The 15,402-nt window shown below is 38.3% G+C and overlaps 1 long non-coding RNA gene across 1 annotated transcript; it reads right to left on the reverse strand.

Moving 5' to 3' along the window:
• Positions 1 to 1,594: 1,594 nt before the first annotated feature.
• Positions 1,595 to 14,310, reverse strand: LOC108698488. The gene is made up of 4 exons (XR_001932659.2): positions 14,089 to 14,310; positions 11,353 to 11,430; positions 8,481 to 8,519; positions 1,595 to 4,530 (listed from the first exon to the last, which is right to left on the reverse strand). It is a non-coding gene; the product is annotated as an uncharacterized LOC108698488 (long non-coding RNA).
• Positions 14,311 to 15,402: the final 1,092 nt, after the last annotated feature.

Genomic DNA, 15,402 nt, shown 5'->3' on the forward strand with positions numbered 1-15,402 from the left:
TCTCAGAAAATCACTCTATATCATAATAAAAGTTGAACAACTCCTTTAAACAAAATAAAGGTCAGAATCATTTCTCCCCATAAAAGCAGTTGGTACCACTCCATTGAGAAGAATGGCACGTGTCAACATAAATTTGGACTGAAGTTTTAATCACTCCCTGTGGGTGGGTACACAGATTTTCCCAGAAGTCACTTCAGCTACTGAATAATCAAATACTCTGGATGTATAAGTTTTGTATCATTGTAGATGAGTTTGCCCTTGAGAAAGGTCCCAATGAGGACAGAAACTTTACTTCGGTTCCCCATACAATAATATATATATTTTTTTGTTAATGAAAATTCCCGGTGTTGCTAGTTTTTATTGTAGATTTACATTATATTGTATGTATGTAGTAGTAGAGTGTGTGTGTGGTGTGTGTGTGTGTGTGTGTGATTATGTGCCAGAAGACCCCAACAGTAGGAAAACCCCAGAAAATCATGTTTTTGGATAATACAGTGCAGTTAGCAAATACACTATTCGCAATTGCAATTCAATAATGGCGATTTTTCAGGCAAAAAATACACAGGAGCTAAAAAAAAAAAGTGTGCACAATGGCAAAATGTATGTGTAAGTGTAAATGTACATACGGTATGCATTAGTGTAACCTGGGATGTGCAGGCAGCAGGAGTGGTGGCCCTGGAGGAAAGTGTCATCGGTGAGATCGGGGGCAGAGGGAGTTACTGGGGGCTGAGGGGGAGCAGGAACTGGAGGCAGTGTCTGCTGCACCAATAGGCCCCCTGGGCGATCACACCCCAGGGGCCACTTTTCACCACACACTGGTCTTTGTCTAGGGCTTCTGAGCAAGTGGGGAAGTGCTGCAGAACACACAAACTACGTTCTGTGGCACTTAAAGGGGTTAAAGGAGAAGGAAAGGTTAAAACTAAGTAAGCCTTATCAGAAAGGTCCATCTAAATATACCAGTAAACCCCCAAAGTAATGTTGCTCTGAGTCCCCTGTCAAAAGAAACACTGCATTTCTTTCCTTCTATTGTGTACACATGGGCTTCTGTATTAGACTTCCTGCCTTCAGCTTAAACCTCATTGCCCTGGGCAAGAGCATGCTCAGTTTGCTCCTCTTTCCCACCCCCTCCCTTCTCTACTGTAATCTGAGCCCAGAGCAGGGAGAGACTCAGGCAGGAAGTGATGTCACACCACATTAATACTGCAGCTCCTATTCTAAACAAACAGAGCGTTTCTAAAGCTTTTACTAAGGTATGGTAAAACATTCTACAGAATAAATATAGCATTCTAGCTTGCACTATTGCAGCTAATCTATTGGCAATAAAATGCCTCCGTAGCTTTCCTTCTCCTTTAATACATGGTAAGGGAGGGAACCCTATTGTTTGCTATGAAGTCACTACTATCAAAATACTTATTTATTTTGGCAATAGGTACTTAAACCTTGTAATGATAAAGTGAGCAAACCCTTTAAGTTGGTAAAAATGCATGTGCCAAGGGGGTAATATTGCACCGATTTGCATTTGAAGTGTTATTAACAAACATAATAGATATATACATTATTTACAGTTGTTTTTGCCAGAGGACAAACGACAAAATTATTTGTATAATTCTTTATTTATAAAAAGCCAACATATTCTGCACAACTATAAATTGATCACATCATCATCCATATAAACAAGTCATGCCCCTGCCCCAGTGGGTCTTACACTCTTTAAGTTCTACACGCAGTATATACAAACAGTGGATGATTTTTACTGACAAGATACAAACTCTTTGCATATGGATTCCAGTAAAGACACTCGCCTAAGACCCCAGGCTCTGACCGTGAATGCTCTGTTCCAACACAGTGCTATGATTGTATTAGTAAATGGGCTATTGAATGTGTCTTAAAGGAGAATTCAACCTGATCGTAAAAAAAAACCCCATTGGGGGGCCAGGAGGGGGGGTTGTAACAAGAACAAAGGGTTCAATTAACAAATCAATATAGAAATATACATTTATACATTGTGTTTAATCTATTATATTCCTGGGAGGTCCCTCTATTTTAAGAAACAATGGTGATTTATTGGCTAGCAGCTTTAGGGGGCATTATATATTTTTGGATTATTTTTCAATGTGCAATATTGAAGTATAATCTAGCAGATTGGCATCTGAGGCAGCCATCAGAGGGCAGATTTCCCATTTTGTAGCTCCTGATTGGCGTTAAGTAAGAATTATGAAGTATGTGTAGAGTCATTTCTTGATATCTGCTTACTGGAAGTAGCTCCATAATGTTTGTGTGCCGTTTTAACATTTCAGGGGTTGTAGTATTTGGAATTTCGGTGGTCCATGCAAAGCTCGGCCTTTGTTTTCCATTTCAATTAGTGTTCCAATTGTTTGATATATTTGTGATGTTGTTTGTTTTTCCAGATTTGATTAAGCGGGTTGGTTATGGCAAGTTATTTCTTAATAAAGACGAAGCGATTTAAAAGTTTAATATGTCTTTGTGGTTTTTTTTTTTGTACACTAACAAATTTTTTTAATTAAAAAACTTGATGTTACTGATCCTTTAAGGTTGCATGCACATGACTCCTTCAGGTGACAAATCTCCCATAGTAAGATTTCAGATTCTCTTGTAATGTTGGCGTTTGTGAAGCAATCAAAACATTCTCTTCTCATTTCCACAAATTTGGGATAATCATCCCAAACTCCTTAGCTACAGTGATTTTATGATTCTGATGGGATTTAGTTAATTGACAAGAGATTGAAGCAACAATGAGGGCGTAAATCCACTAAACTCGAATGTCAGGAAGGCTATTAAAATCTTCAAATGGGTCACTGGACCTCTGCAGGTTTTAGGTGGTAAATAGTTGAAATCGAGTTGTTCCCAGGGGTCCACATATGATAAATATCAAATTTGAATTATTCCCAACTCGAATTTTCAAGTTTTGACCAAAATTACAACTCGAAAATTCAAATTTACAATTCAACCCTTAATAAATCTGCTCCTAATTATTAGTAGTGTGTAACAGCATTACTTCCCTGTTAGTTTGAGGCCTTGGAATACATTTCCTATTTTCTTGTGCAGCTTATGGCAATCTTAATATAGCAGCAAAGTAATACTGGAGAGTGCAGATATAGTCATGGACTCCAGTATTTACGTGCTGCTAAAGCAGGATTGCTAGAACACATGTAAAATCTTTTACTAAATGCATTTGATACAGTTAAATATAAACAACAGTTTAAACAGCCAAAGGAAACCTGTATCTGTGATAACTTAAAGCAATTCTATCATGCAAAATACGTCTGACATACTTAAAGGGAAAGTATTGCAAGTGAAAATGTTAAAATCAGCTTAATGTTGCTGAAATAAATTTTAATATTTAGAAAGTTATGTAGTGATCCTGTAATAAGCAAATGAATCTTCATTATCCCTTTCAGCATCACTCTCTCTCCATGCTCATTCATGCAGGAGTCAGCTCTGTGTTCTTTCGTGGGCTGCCTTGGACTGTCACTAGACTCTCACATCTCTGTACTCTGAGTGGTACTTACAAAGTGTAGAAATTGGTTATTTTGCCTGTGCTGGGGCTGTTAAGTGAGCGAGTTTGAATAAATTTTCTTAAATTATATGCAAATGTAAATTAGGTTGAAAAAAAAAAAAAAAACCACGCCTATTAAGTTAAAACTTGAAGTCTATATATAACCTGCCTGCTAGTTGATCCAGAGGAAGGCAAATAAAAACATGTGAAACCACTCCAATATGCTTCAGAGGGGAACAAAATTCCTTCCGACTTCAATCAGATCAGTCCCTGGATCAACTTGTACTATTGAGCTCTGAGCAATAACCTTAAATTCTATGACACAAAGCTTATATGTTTGTTTTTTGATAGCTGCCCCTTTAAAAAAATATTAAGGGCTTTGCAATAATGAAAATTCGTACTCTTCTATTCCCTAGTTCTGAAAGAGGAACAAAGTAGTTGCCCTTTAAGATTATATTAAAGGAAAACTATACCCCCAAAATGACTATTTAAGCAACAGATAGTTTGTTTCAAAAACCCCTCGTTCTGAAAGAAGAAAAAAGATGGGGCAGTACAATCATGTCCACATGCTGCAAGGGAAAACAAAAATGACTAGATTTATGTTCAAAGCATATTAGAATATTTAATTCTTGTAAACTCTCAGCCATAGAGTTAAAATAAATGTGAAAACTGCTGCTAGGGAAAATTATAGTTAGATGGGAGTGTCCCTTGAAGTATATACTTGTAAAGAACAAATTTCCTTTTCTAAGACTGGGAATATCAAAGCAAAGTTATCAGATCCTGATCAGACACATCTAGAAATCCATTTGCATTTAATGCAACTTAAGTTTAAATGCAATTAGTGCAGCCCAGCATGCGTTTATGCGTCCATGGGTGCTTTGGCTTTTCTCTGAGGTCAAGAGGCAGCTCAGAATGGTCTGTATCTCCTTGTTTCTACAAACCATGATGTGCTGCTAGATCACCTCAAAGCATCTAGAATCTGGTCGTTTCTTCAGGCAGCAGAGCCAGAAACACTGTAGATTTAAGAAGACTGTTAGATTTGACAGGCATCAATATGAAATAAGTTATTTCTTTCCTCTTATTTTGACAGAATAATATAGTTTTACCCTAAATGTTAGTGAAGTTCAAAACCACAGTGAAAAGTAAAATGAGCTTAGATTAAAATTGATTCTATAATGTTGTTAAAAACCGTAAAATTTGTTATATAGAGCTGCTGTGCCTGGTTAGTAATACAATTTATGATACAACACATGCCCTAATTGACTCAGCCACTCCCAAATCCTGCATAGGGTCTACTCTGTTATCAGGGTGAAACACATGCACATTGCTTTGCTCATGGCTGTGGAAAGCTGATGAGGATGTACCATTACTTGACTGAGGGGGGGGAGGGGGCATAGAGAAAGCTGTCTGGTAAGCAGGGGGTTGGCTATGGGCTTATATATTTTCTTGAACTACATAAGGAGTTGCATTGGGAAGCAGTACCATGCTTTTCCATGCAAAATTGTTTCTGCAGTGCAACGTTTGAGTGGTTTCTTGCATAAACAGCAGGCTGCAAATAGAATCATCAGGCTGATTTTCAGGCCCGTATTACATTAGCCTCGGATATCTAGAACATTCTTTCTAAAGGCCTCATACAATCTATAAATGATGATAGCACACTTGAACAAAGCAGCACACCCGCTAAATGTCTACGGTTTAAATAAGAATAACAATGTTTTTATTGTTTTCACCTGGTGCAACAGATTCTGAACAGTGAATTCTAGGTATTCTAGGTGCACTTTTTTTACCCACAAGAAAAATGTCTATCAATACTGTTGAAAATGAAGATCAAATATCGATGTTGAAAAAGAAAAAACTGCTATGGGGATGAACTTACATTTACACACAACTGCAAGACTTGTGTTAAACACAGTAAATTTAGCTCTATATTAAGCAACCTTTTTGCTACTACTTGGCCTTTTGCAACAATGACTAACCTTGTATATTGTTAAATTATTTTGTCTAATTAAGCTTTGGTTACAAAGAAAGCTTTACAGGCCATTTAAAGGGGTCCTTTACCTTTACATTAACTTTTATTATGCAAGAGAATGGCCAATTCTTCATAACTTTTTTTTTATAGTTTGCCTTCTTTTGACTTTTTAGCTTCCAAATGGGAGTCATTGACCCCAGCAGACAAAAAAAACATGATTGTGCTACGAGGCTACAATTTATTCTTATGACTACCCTATGTATTTAGCCCCTCTACCATTTATATCCCAGTTTCTTAAAGTGGACTTGTCTCCCAGACATAAAAAGCTGTATAATAAAAGTCCTTTTCAAATTAAACATGAAGTCTTTTTTTATTAAAGCATTCATTAAAGCATGTCAATCAAAAATTGCCTGCCACTCCTCTATGCTTTAGGCATAGAGGCAGGGCAAGCAAATACTTTCACTTTCCATTCAGCAGTTCCTAGATGTCACTGTACCCCCCACGTCTCAGCAATTTAATTGTGTAGCCAGGACATGGGGATGGACATCAGGTCCCCCATTCTGGTGCACAAACAAGATTCTGAGATATTGCAAGGCTTGTCTTAATAACAGACCAAAGGAAACAAGATTCAAATCATTTATATAGTGTAATTTCAGTTCATTTTGCTTAACTAACATGATAAAATAGGATTTGGAATACTTTTTTTGGGCAACAGGTCCCCTTTAATGCCTTAATAGGGATAGCACTTTCTGGATCCTACTAAAAGTTGATTTTATTGTGACTGTTATCAGGACTATTTTGCAACACACCTGTTAAACAGCAAAAGGAAAATAACATTGTAAGCTTCAATGGGCCAGAGAATGACGGCAATGAGTGAACATTTACATCTACAAATGGCTTAACAGGAAATAGTCCTTACACAGGCGACATAGTACATCTTACACCTACTTACAGAAGCCAATACACACATTCACACAGTATATTAGAAATGCAATTTCAACTCTTTAATATAGATAGTGCATAGTTGTAAGAACCATGGCTGTTGGCACATATGCAAACTTGAAGACCATAGTCTCTTTGCTAGCTGGACAGATTATAAAAAGCCTGCCTGTCAGATAACACAAGGAACAACACTTGGGGCCACTGGATTAGACCTATTCAGGAAAAACGAAGATGCTGAGAGGAAAGTACTATTTTTGGAATAGCCATCATTTAAAGAGAGGAAGGTTGTGGTTGTGGGTAGAACATTAAACATTTGCGGTACTCCTTCCATCCTGGTGCCATCATACTTGGGCCCTTCCATCTGTTTATCCTGCTTCATTTATCTGACCAATTCAGTGTCAGGTGGTCAAATACAGTGCAGCTCTATTTCACTGCTGGATAATGTTCAGTACTTTCACATCTAGGTATTGCTTTTGGACATAAACTGCAACAGAGAGGTGCCAGTCAAAGCTCATGGGAAAATGTATTAGCTATGAAGTTGTTTTTACACCTGAAAACAACAACTGTATAATTAGCTTTGGTTTAATAGTGCCAGATGATTGCACCATGTACTTTGCCCATCATGAAGATTTTGCACAAATCAGTTGAAGATTGGTTCATCAAAATGGCTAATCATATCAGGAGTGTCTACGAGTAATTATTTACACGAAACCCTCAGACTGATCCACAAATCTGATGGTATTAACCATTAGGGCGTCTTCTCCTCCCATTTACCTGTTTGCTGGGTAAAGCTGGCCATAGACGCAAAGATCTCATCGTATGAATCGAGTGCCAACATTTTTCGTCCGGCGGAGATCGGTCATTTGGTCGATCGGACAGGTTAGAAAATTTCTGTCGGCTGCGGGTAATATCTTTGCGTGTATTGCCGATCGTACAAATTTCAGAGGGAGACTGTCACCAGCTTTGTCTATCGTACGATTGCTGTCAGGGGCAGAACATCAGCTGATACGTTCTTTAACTACTTTATTTGGTCGGAATGGTAAGACTTTGATCTGAATGGTTAGTGGCAGGTCGGGAGATGGGAAAGTACGATCGGATCTTTGTGTCTGTGGCCAGCTTTAAAAACATGAATGCCTATTGGGTGATTGGCACAGCCCCACCCAGCTTAAATGATGAGATTTAGCCATTCTTGACATATTTTATCTTTTTTTTGAGATTTATTATACTCCCATGCTGCAAAAAGCAGACCTGTTGAGGTACTGTATAAGTAAATGGGAGAGCGCCTATCTCAATTTAACATTTTTGCGGTCTGGGCAGGTTTTAGCCCAAAAATCTAACTTTTGAGGGGGGGGGGGGGGGTTTGGGCAAAAACGTGAGAAATTCACAGACTGAAAAAATTTGAGCAATTTTTTGCGTTTTTTCGCGATCCAATTATGATATGATAAAGAATTTGTGACGAATTCTATTTAGAAAGCTGATCAATATTTCAATGAGATGAAGCTTATAAAGTCATTAGCCTTTATCAAAAGAATACTACAGATTATGTATCATAAACAGCTATGCACAAATATGATTAGATTTTACCCCACTGAAGCAGAGGAAGGTAAATTATCCATCAAAGCATAAACAGTCATCTGTTATGATGAAAACTTGATGACAGAAGGAAGTAAATTAAAAATGACTAACTCAATCCAATTTCATCTCCCTCAAATTTATGTCTCACGGACTATGTTGCATTTCACCATCAGCCAGTTGACAAAAAAAAAAAAATCATCAACAGAGTATAGTAATTTAAAGGGGGATGATTATATAATGAATCAAGTCACTACTAAACCCCAAAATCCTAAACAAAAATGAATACATGAGCTATCCCTACCTTACCATGTTAGTGTGACCTTTATCATTTCTGGAAGCAGGAGCTCCAACAATTTCCTAAAGGTTGCCATACGGCAAAGAGCTCATTTGCCCTGGCTGCACATGATTTTACTATCAGAGAAATCACTTGTATTTATCTGTGAAACCCTGGCTCAGTTTCATTGATTATATAAATACCTGGTCTCCTAAAGTGTTCGATTTGCTCCGGTTCTTAACCTATAAAAAGCAAAAATAAAAATTATAATATTCAGGCAAATAATAAACATGCATATGTATTTGAGAAATTTTTAACTAAAAAGTGAATGTATACTGCCGTTAACTGCTTATTATACAGGTATGGGACCTATTATCCAGGACATTGGGTTTTACGGATTACTAATCTTTCCGTAATTTGGATCTTCATACCTTAAGTCTACTAGAAAACAATTTAAACCTTTAATAACCCCAATAGGCTGGTTTTGCTTCCAATATGGATTAATTATATCTTGGCTTGGACCAAGTACAAGCTACTGTTCTTTATTAAAGAGAAAAAGGGAATTATTTTAAAAAAACTTGGATTATTTGGATAAAGTGGAGTTTATGAGAGACTTTCTACGGAATTCTGAGATTTTTGGATAACGTGTTTCCGGATAATGGATTCCATACCTGCAGCTTAGGTCTTGCACTAAATAGAAGCAGAACCTAAACAAATCAGCAGTCCAATGAACTTTCAACTTATGCCCGTTAAAGTGACAGTAACATGTAACTTCTAGCATTTCTAGTTCAGAAATAGTTAGATTTCAGCATTTTTCAGATCCCCAGATAACTCCACAGTCTACTGACTTGTCACACCTCAAGTGTATCATGAAGTGAGAGGTTCCCCAATAGTAAACTGTGGTGAACTCTACCTTCATGGCTGATAAATATGCCTATGAATAGAGTTGGAAATGCACAATTATGTGGTGCCATGCTCTACAACTGGAGTACTGTTTACATTTCTGGTCCTTCCGGTTACAGATATGCACATATCACTGCAGTTCAGGATGACAGAAGGATACTGTATATACAATGCCTCAGCCCAGTTTTATTTGCAACATACATTTAAAGGAACAGTTCAGTGTAAAAATAAAAACTGGGTAAATAGAAGCCTGTGCAAAATAAAACATGTTTTTAATATAGTTAGCCAAAAATGTAATGTATAAAGGCTGGAGTGACTGGATGTGTAATATAATAACCAGAACACTACTTCCTGCTTTTCAGCTCTATAACTCTGAGTTAGTCAGCGACTTGAAGGGGGGGCCACATGGTACATAACTGTTCAATGAGTTAGCAGTTAGCATTCAGCTCAGATTCAAAAGCAAACAGTTATGACCCATGTGGCCCCCTTAAAGGAAAACTATACCCCCCAAACAATGTAGGTCTCTATTAAAAGATACTGAGTAAAACAGCTCATGTGTAAAACCCTGCTTCATGTAAATGAACCATTATCATAATAATATACTTTTTTAGTAGTATGTGCCATTGGGTAATCATAAATAGAAAATTGCCATTTTAAAAAATAAGGGCCGCCCCCTGAGATCGTAAGATTCACTGTGCACACATACAAACCACATGTAAGGTCACATGAGCCAATTAACAGACAGAGTTCTGCCTTTTGCTTCCTCACTTCTCCCTGTTACAGTTAGTGTTGTAGTATTTCTGGTCAGGTGATCTCTGAGGCAGCACAGATACAGTCACGAAATGGTGGTTCAAGGCAAGAGATGTAAAAGGGCAATATTTATGTAAATATATATTCCAGTTTGGTAAGATTCTTTAATATGTCATTCAATTTGATATAAACTATCTGTTGCTTAAGTATTCATTTTGGGGGTATAGTTTTCCTTTAAGTCACGGATTGGTTGTTGCCTGGTAACCAATCAGTGGAAAACAAGAGAACTCCAGAAGTAGTGCTCTGGCTATTATGTTAGACATCCAGTCATTCCAGCCTTTATACATTACATTTACAAATATTTTTATTTTGCACAGCCTATTTGCTCAAGTTTTTATTTTTATACTGAACAACTCCTTTAACTTGGTGTTTTCACACACTAACAAGCAACACATTATATACAGAGAAGCGAGTCAGATTTGCTGCTGCTGCTACTCCTGACACACCATGCACCCACCAAGGAGAGCCACCACATGAAATCTCTGAACAGATAAACTGCCATCTGAAAAGGTGTCAGGATGGTCTGTTTAAACGAACGCAATTTGAATTACATGCCCAGGCAGCATAAAAATTTATGGCAAAAAAACAATTTTGACATTTAAAAGGGGACTAATGGTTGATACATTTAACAAAGCAACCTTTATATATTTTAAAGAAACACAACATCTTTATGTTTGGCAGCTTTTGTAGTGAGCCATGTAGGACCTGTGGCCCAGTGGACATTCCCTGTGCAGTGAGCTTTTATTAGCAAGGCCTGACTTTAGAATTAGCCCCTGGTCACAGCAAAAGGTGACAGAGAAAAGCCAAATTTTCTTTAAAAACGGTTAAAGTAAATGTTAAAAACAAACATGCTCAATGGAGCTCTCTGGGATTTTTTAAACCAGTCTTTATTTCCCAATGTAACACTTGGCTTTGCAAAACTCTTTTCAGTCATCAACAAATAAAGCAGTCGGAACAATCCCATAAACTTTGTTCACAGAAATTACTAGCTAAAGGGACAAATAGTATGGTTTTTGCTCAAACCTTTCCCACGCAAATACAATCACCTGTAATTAATTGTTTTTAGGTTGATTTTTTTTGGAGGGGGTGGATATTACTGATGATTTGGGGTTGTTTACTTTAGTCGCTGGGAGGTGGCAAAGGTAGATTTGAGCACTTCTCTTCATACCTATACTGCCTAGCATGTGGGTCTGCAACCTTTTTTTTACCCATGAGTCACATTTAAAAGTAAAAAGTTGGGGGGCAACACAAGCACTATGCTTTAAAACTGGCAAATTGTTGAAATGTTGTAAAAGATAATCGTGAGATAAGTGAAATGTTCATTCCGTTTAGAAAAACGGCTGTTTTTAAAGTAAACATTACCTGATCAGCCAATGGCAGGCAGGTTCTTACCAACCTTGGTTTTATTCGATAAAAAGGCTCTCACTTCAAATAGAAACTCTGTTGACATAAAATGTATGGTTAAACAATGAGATCTTGAAGTCTTTAATGTTAATATGTTTCATTTAAACAGTATGGACAATAAATATCTTTATGTACATTGAGGATCAGGCTTCTTGCCATCGTTAACAACTGGTTTACTTGTTACACTCAGTTGGCAACTGAAAGGTTTGTTCATAAAATATAAATTACAAAAAATATAATTTCAAATGATTTTTTTTTTTCAACCAGGCATAAAAGATATTTTATTCACATCGCAAAAAATGCTGTAAAACATATTTTAACTAAACCTTTATATTTTATTGCCTTTTACAAATGTTCTGTTTTAAAAAAAAAAAATGGTAACATCCACCTATAACACTGATGTAGGCATTACAACAGAATACTTGCTACTGAGGAGGAAAGTTTCTAAAAATAATATGGTCCCTTTAGCAACAGTATTAAAAAAAATAAATAAATAAAAAACTGTAGATAATTAAGTTTTACAAATAAAGCAAGAGAAACGTTAATATAACTTCATCAATTCTTGAAAGTATAAGAAGCATGTGCATATCAGGGTCTTCTATATCCTTTTATAACGCCAGATTTGTTTCCCCTATAGTTGGACGTAATGGAGAGGTAGCCTGTTTTTACATACGTTTAGTTTGACTTTAGTCACTAGTGGTTTAAAGGTTTATTATTTCTAGTCCCTCCCCTTTTACACTGTTACCACTTTTAGTCTGGTTTGAAAAAAAAAAAAAAAATAGTATAACAAAGATAAATAGGGCTCCTGCCATGTTTGGTCAGTCAGAGATGTGTAAATTGGCGAACCTAAATTAAATGTAAATTATTCCTGCTTGTCCACATATCTTTGCAGTATATAACACAAATACAAGTTTGAGGTGTATTTTATAAAAGGACTCCATGTGCCCGAGAGTGATAGTACACTTTTAATGTAAGTTTCTGTTATCAGTTATTCAAATAGAAGAAAGGAATGGTGGTCAGTACTTAATTCAAAAAAGGTATTTAGAAAAAGGTAATACTGCAAATAAACGTTTATTCTGCGACACTAGTGTTGCCACTACTCGGATTAAACGTTTATTTGCAGAAATACTGCTGGAGCGCCTTTTCCCTTTTTCTAATTCATGATTACTGGTACCAGTGAATACACTTTGGGGAGGACATATATACATTTTATCTGAAATCCAGCCAATCACTGATTTCACATTTCTCCTATTGCACTATATTCACACTGTGACAGTCACCTTGCAAGAGGAAACGTTGAAATGTTAAATATAAACTACTACTTCACAGAGAGGGAGTGAGAAAATACTGGATTGTGGCTTTTTTTTTTTTTTTTTAAATGCAACATATTCCCTTAATCACTATCTTCAATTCATTCCACCGCCAATAAATGGATTATCTAGTAGAGTATGGCCAGAAAAGAAGATGTTTGTGACCCACTTGCTAAAGGCTGTCCTGCTCATGGGCCAACTCACACCCTGAGCCCACAGACACAAACGTGCATCAGTCACCGTGTTGTTTGGGATCAACAACATCATGTATCATGTAGCACTTGCATAACAAGTTAGAAAACGGAGAAATAAAGATCCACATGGTGAAGTTGAGTGAAATGAGAAAGAATAAAGCACCACTACCAGCTGTATTATTTACACCCACTGGGGGGGGGGTTTCTCAGCCCCTTTGTTTAACCCTCCACAACAGACAGCGCCCTGTACTCCCCCCCTACCCCCAGTGTACAGATCCCCCGCCCAGACTACCCTTCCAGTAAAATAGCCCCATCCCCCAATAGCAAGCCCCCTCCTTTATATTTTTATCTCAATCATACAGTTATACACTAAACATACAAACGTTTCAGCCCAATCACAAATGTCTTTTAATTGCATTAATGTACCACACTCCACATATTTGCCCTGCTCTGGAACAAACCATCCCCCCAGCAGCCACCAATTGCATGATGCCTTATTATGAGCAATGCTGCGCTTCTATTGGTCGCGTGTGTCCCCCAGTCTTTTGGCAGCAGGGAGAGCAGTGTGCGCGGCCCTCCGGCTGTTGTTGAGGCGCAAGTGTATGAAGGGGGCTGGGAGTTGCAGAAGGGCCGCGGCTGGTGTAATAGGAGGGTGCGGTGTGAGCATACACTCACTCTACACTGCGCACCGCCAACACCAATTTATTTGCACGCACAACAAATATACAACTTTTTCACTCTTCTTTCCACTTTACAATAAAACGTGATCTAAATTCGCCCACTAAGTGAAAATGATTGTACCTTATTATAACCGACCCCATCTTTATCCCAACATAAATCCACCCCACAACCTGGGCTTAAACCCGTAGCGCGGCCAATTCACCCCTGGGGGTTAAGTGTTTTGGTATATTCCACACCGCAATAAACGGGTGTGCGGCGGGGTTCGGCCTCAACCACTTCTGCCCCGGTGAACGGTCGGTCTTCTGTCCCTACTCTGTGCCGGGCGGAGTCGGGGGTGGAGGAGGGGGGTTGGACGGGGAGAGAGGCCGCCGCCACACTCGGGACACCTCGGGGAATTTTTTCCAATTTTTCCCGATTTTTCGGTGCAGTGAAGACCGAGGAAGATGAAGGGAAACTACACAAAACCGCTCCGACGAGTTATTCCCTGGGAAAAAAAATTCCCTCCTTACCTCAGTCCAATCGAAAATGGCGCCGAAACCTAAAAAACTTCTTAAATTTCATTGTAGGGCTTCCGCGGAGGATTCTGGGTAGGAAGAGCAGTGGAGGAAAAAATAGAGAGAAAGAAAGAGGCGAGGGAAACAGCGCTGGGCGGGACTGTGGGCGGAGAGATTCGTCAAGGCGTGACTAAGATACGCTTAGTGGGCGTGGTTAAGTCAGTGGCGATCCTAGAGTGGGTTGGGTTATGAGTGGGCGGGGCGAGAATGACGGTTTTTTTACGTCTGGTAACAACAGTTGGTTTCCCGAAGGCCTCGCTGCTGCGCAGTTGGAAGTAGTAATGAGGTGGGGGTGGGCTCGAGGGGTGTTGCTCGATCGCGGCCCCAATTTTTCGTTGGTGGCGAGAACTGTTAACAAAGCGAGGAGTTTTTTTAGCGTAAAATTGATGCGAGGTATAAAATCAGGCTTTGTCCCCGCCGTGTTTTCACATTTTCGTGTTCGAAGCATTAACGCTCGTTAGTTGTAAACAATCCCCAATAAAATGATCATGTGGCGTTAGCATAAGCCTTCACTTGTTTAGCTCAATGCACGTCAGTTTGCTACTGTACCTCTGCTAAATGGCTTTTACTGGGCAGTGTGTGTGTTTAGCAAAGCTTAAGTCTAGTCTAGAGCAGGGCTGGCCAACCTTTTGGCTTCTCTGGGCCACATCGGAAAAAGAAAAATTGTGGTCACACGTGAAATACACAAACACTTTTGATTTGTAAAATTAAAGAAAATACACAGGAAAGAACTACAATAGCAGTTGGATAACCAGATGGAGCTATACACTGGAATATGGGACACCTGGATGTTAAACAGACTTCTTATTATATTATATTTTACTTTATTCACTATATTATTACTAACTGGGCAATGGGCCGTCCTCCCTACTCCATAGGTCACCACATTGTTACAACCTGGCATAGTAAGTTTGTTCCTAACAAGACGACAGGCTGAGGTGGTTTATGTGTCTGGACTTAGAGCGCACAAAGTGTTATTTCTCTCTTGTTTTCTCTGTATTTCCATACATTTATTTCTTTCTTTTTTTCCCTTCTCTTTTCTCTCTCCTTCAAGCCGGGCCACATTCATATCCATCCTGGGCCGCAGGTTGGACACCCCTGTCTTAGACACTAAGGGGCAGATTTATCAAAGGTCAAAGTGAATTTTCGAAGTAAAAAACTTGAATTTCTAAGTACTTTTTGGGTACTTCGACCATCAAACAGTCCAACTTCGATTCGAAGTTGAAAAAACTTCAAAATTCAAATATCGAAATTTATCATGTACTGTCT

This window comes from Xenopus laevis, chromosome 8L (assembly GCF_017654675.1).
Source record: "Xenopus laevis strain J_2021 chromosome 8L, Xenopus_laevis_v10.1, whole genome shotgun sequence".
Classification (NCBI taxonomy): Eukaryota; Metazoa; Chordata; class Amphibia; order Anura; family Pipidae; genus Xenopus; species Xenopus laevis.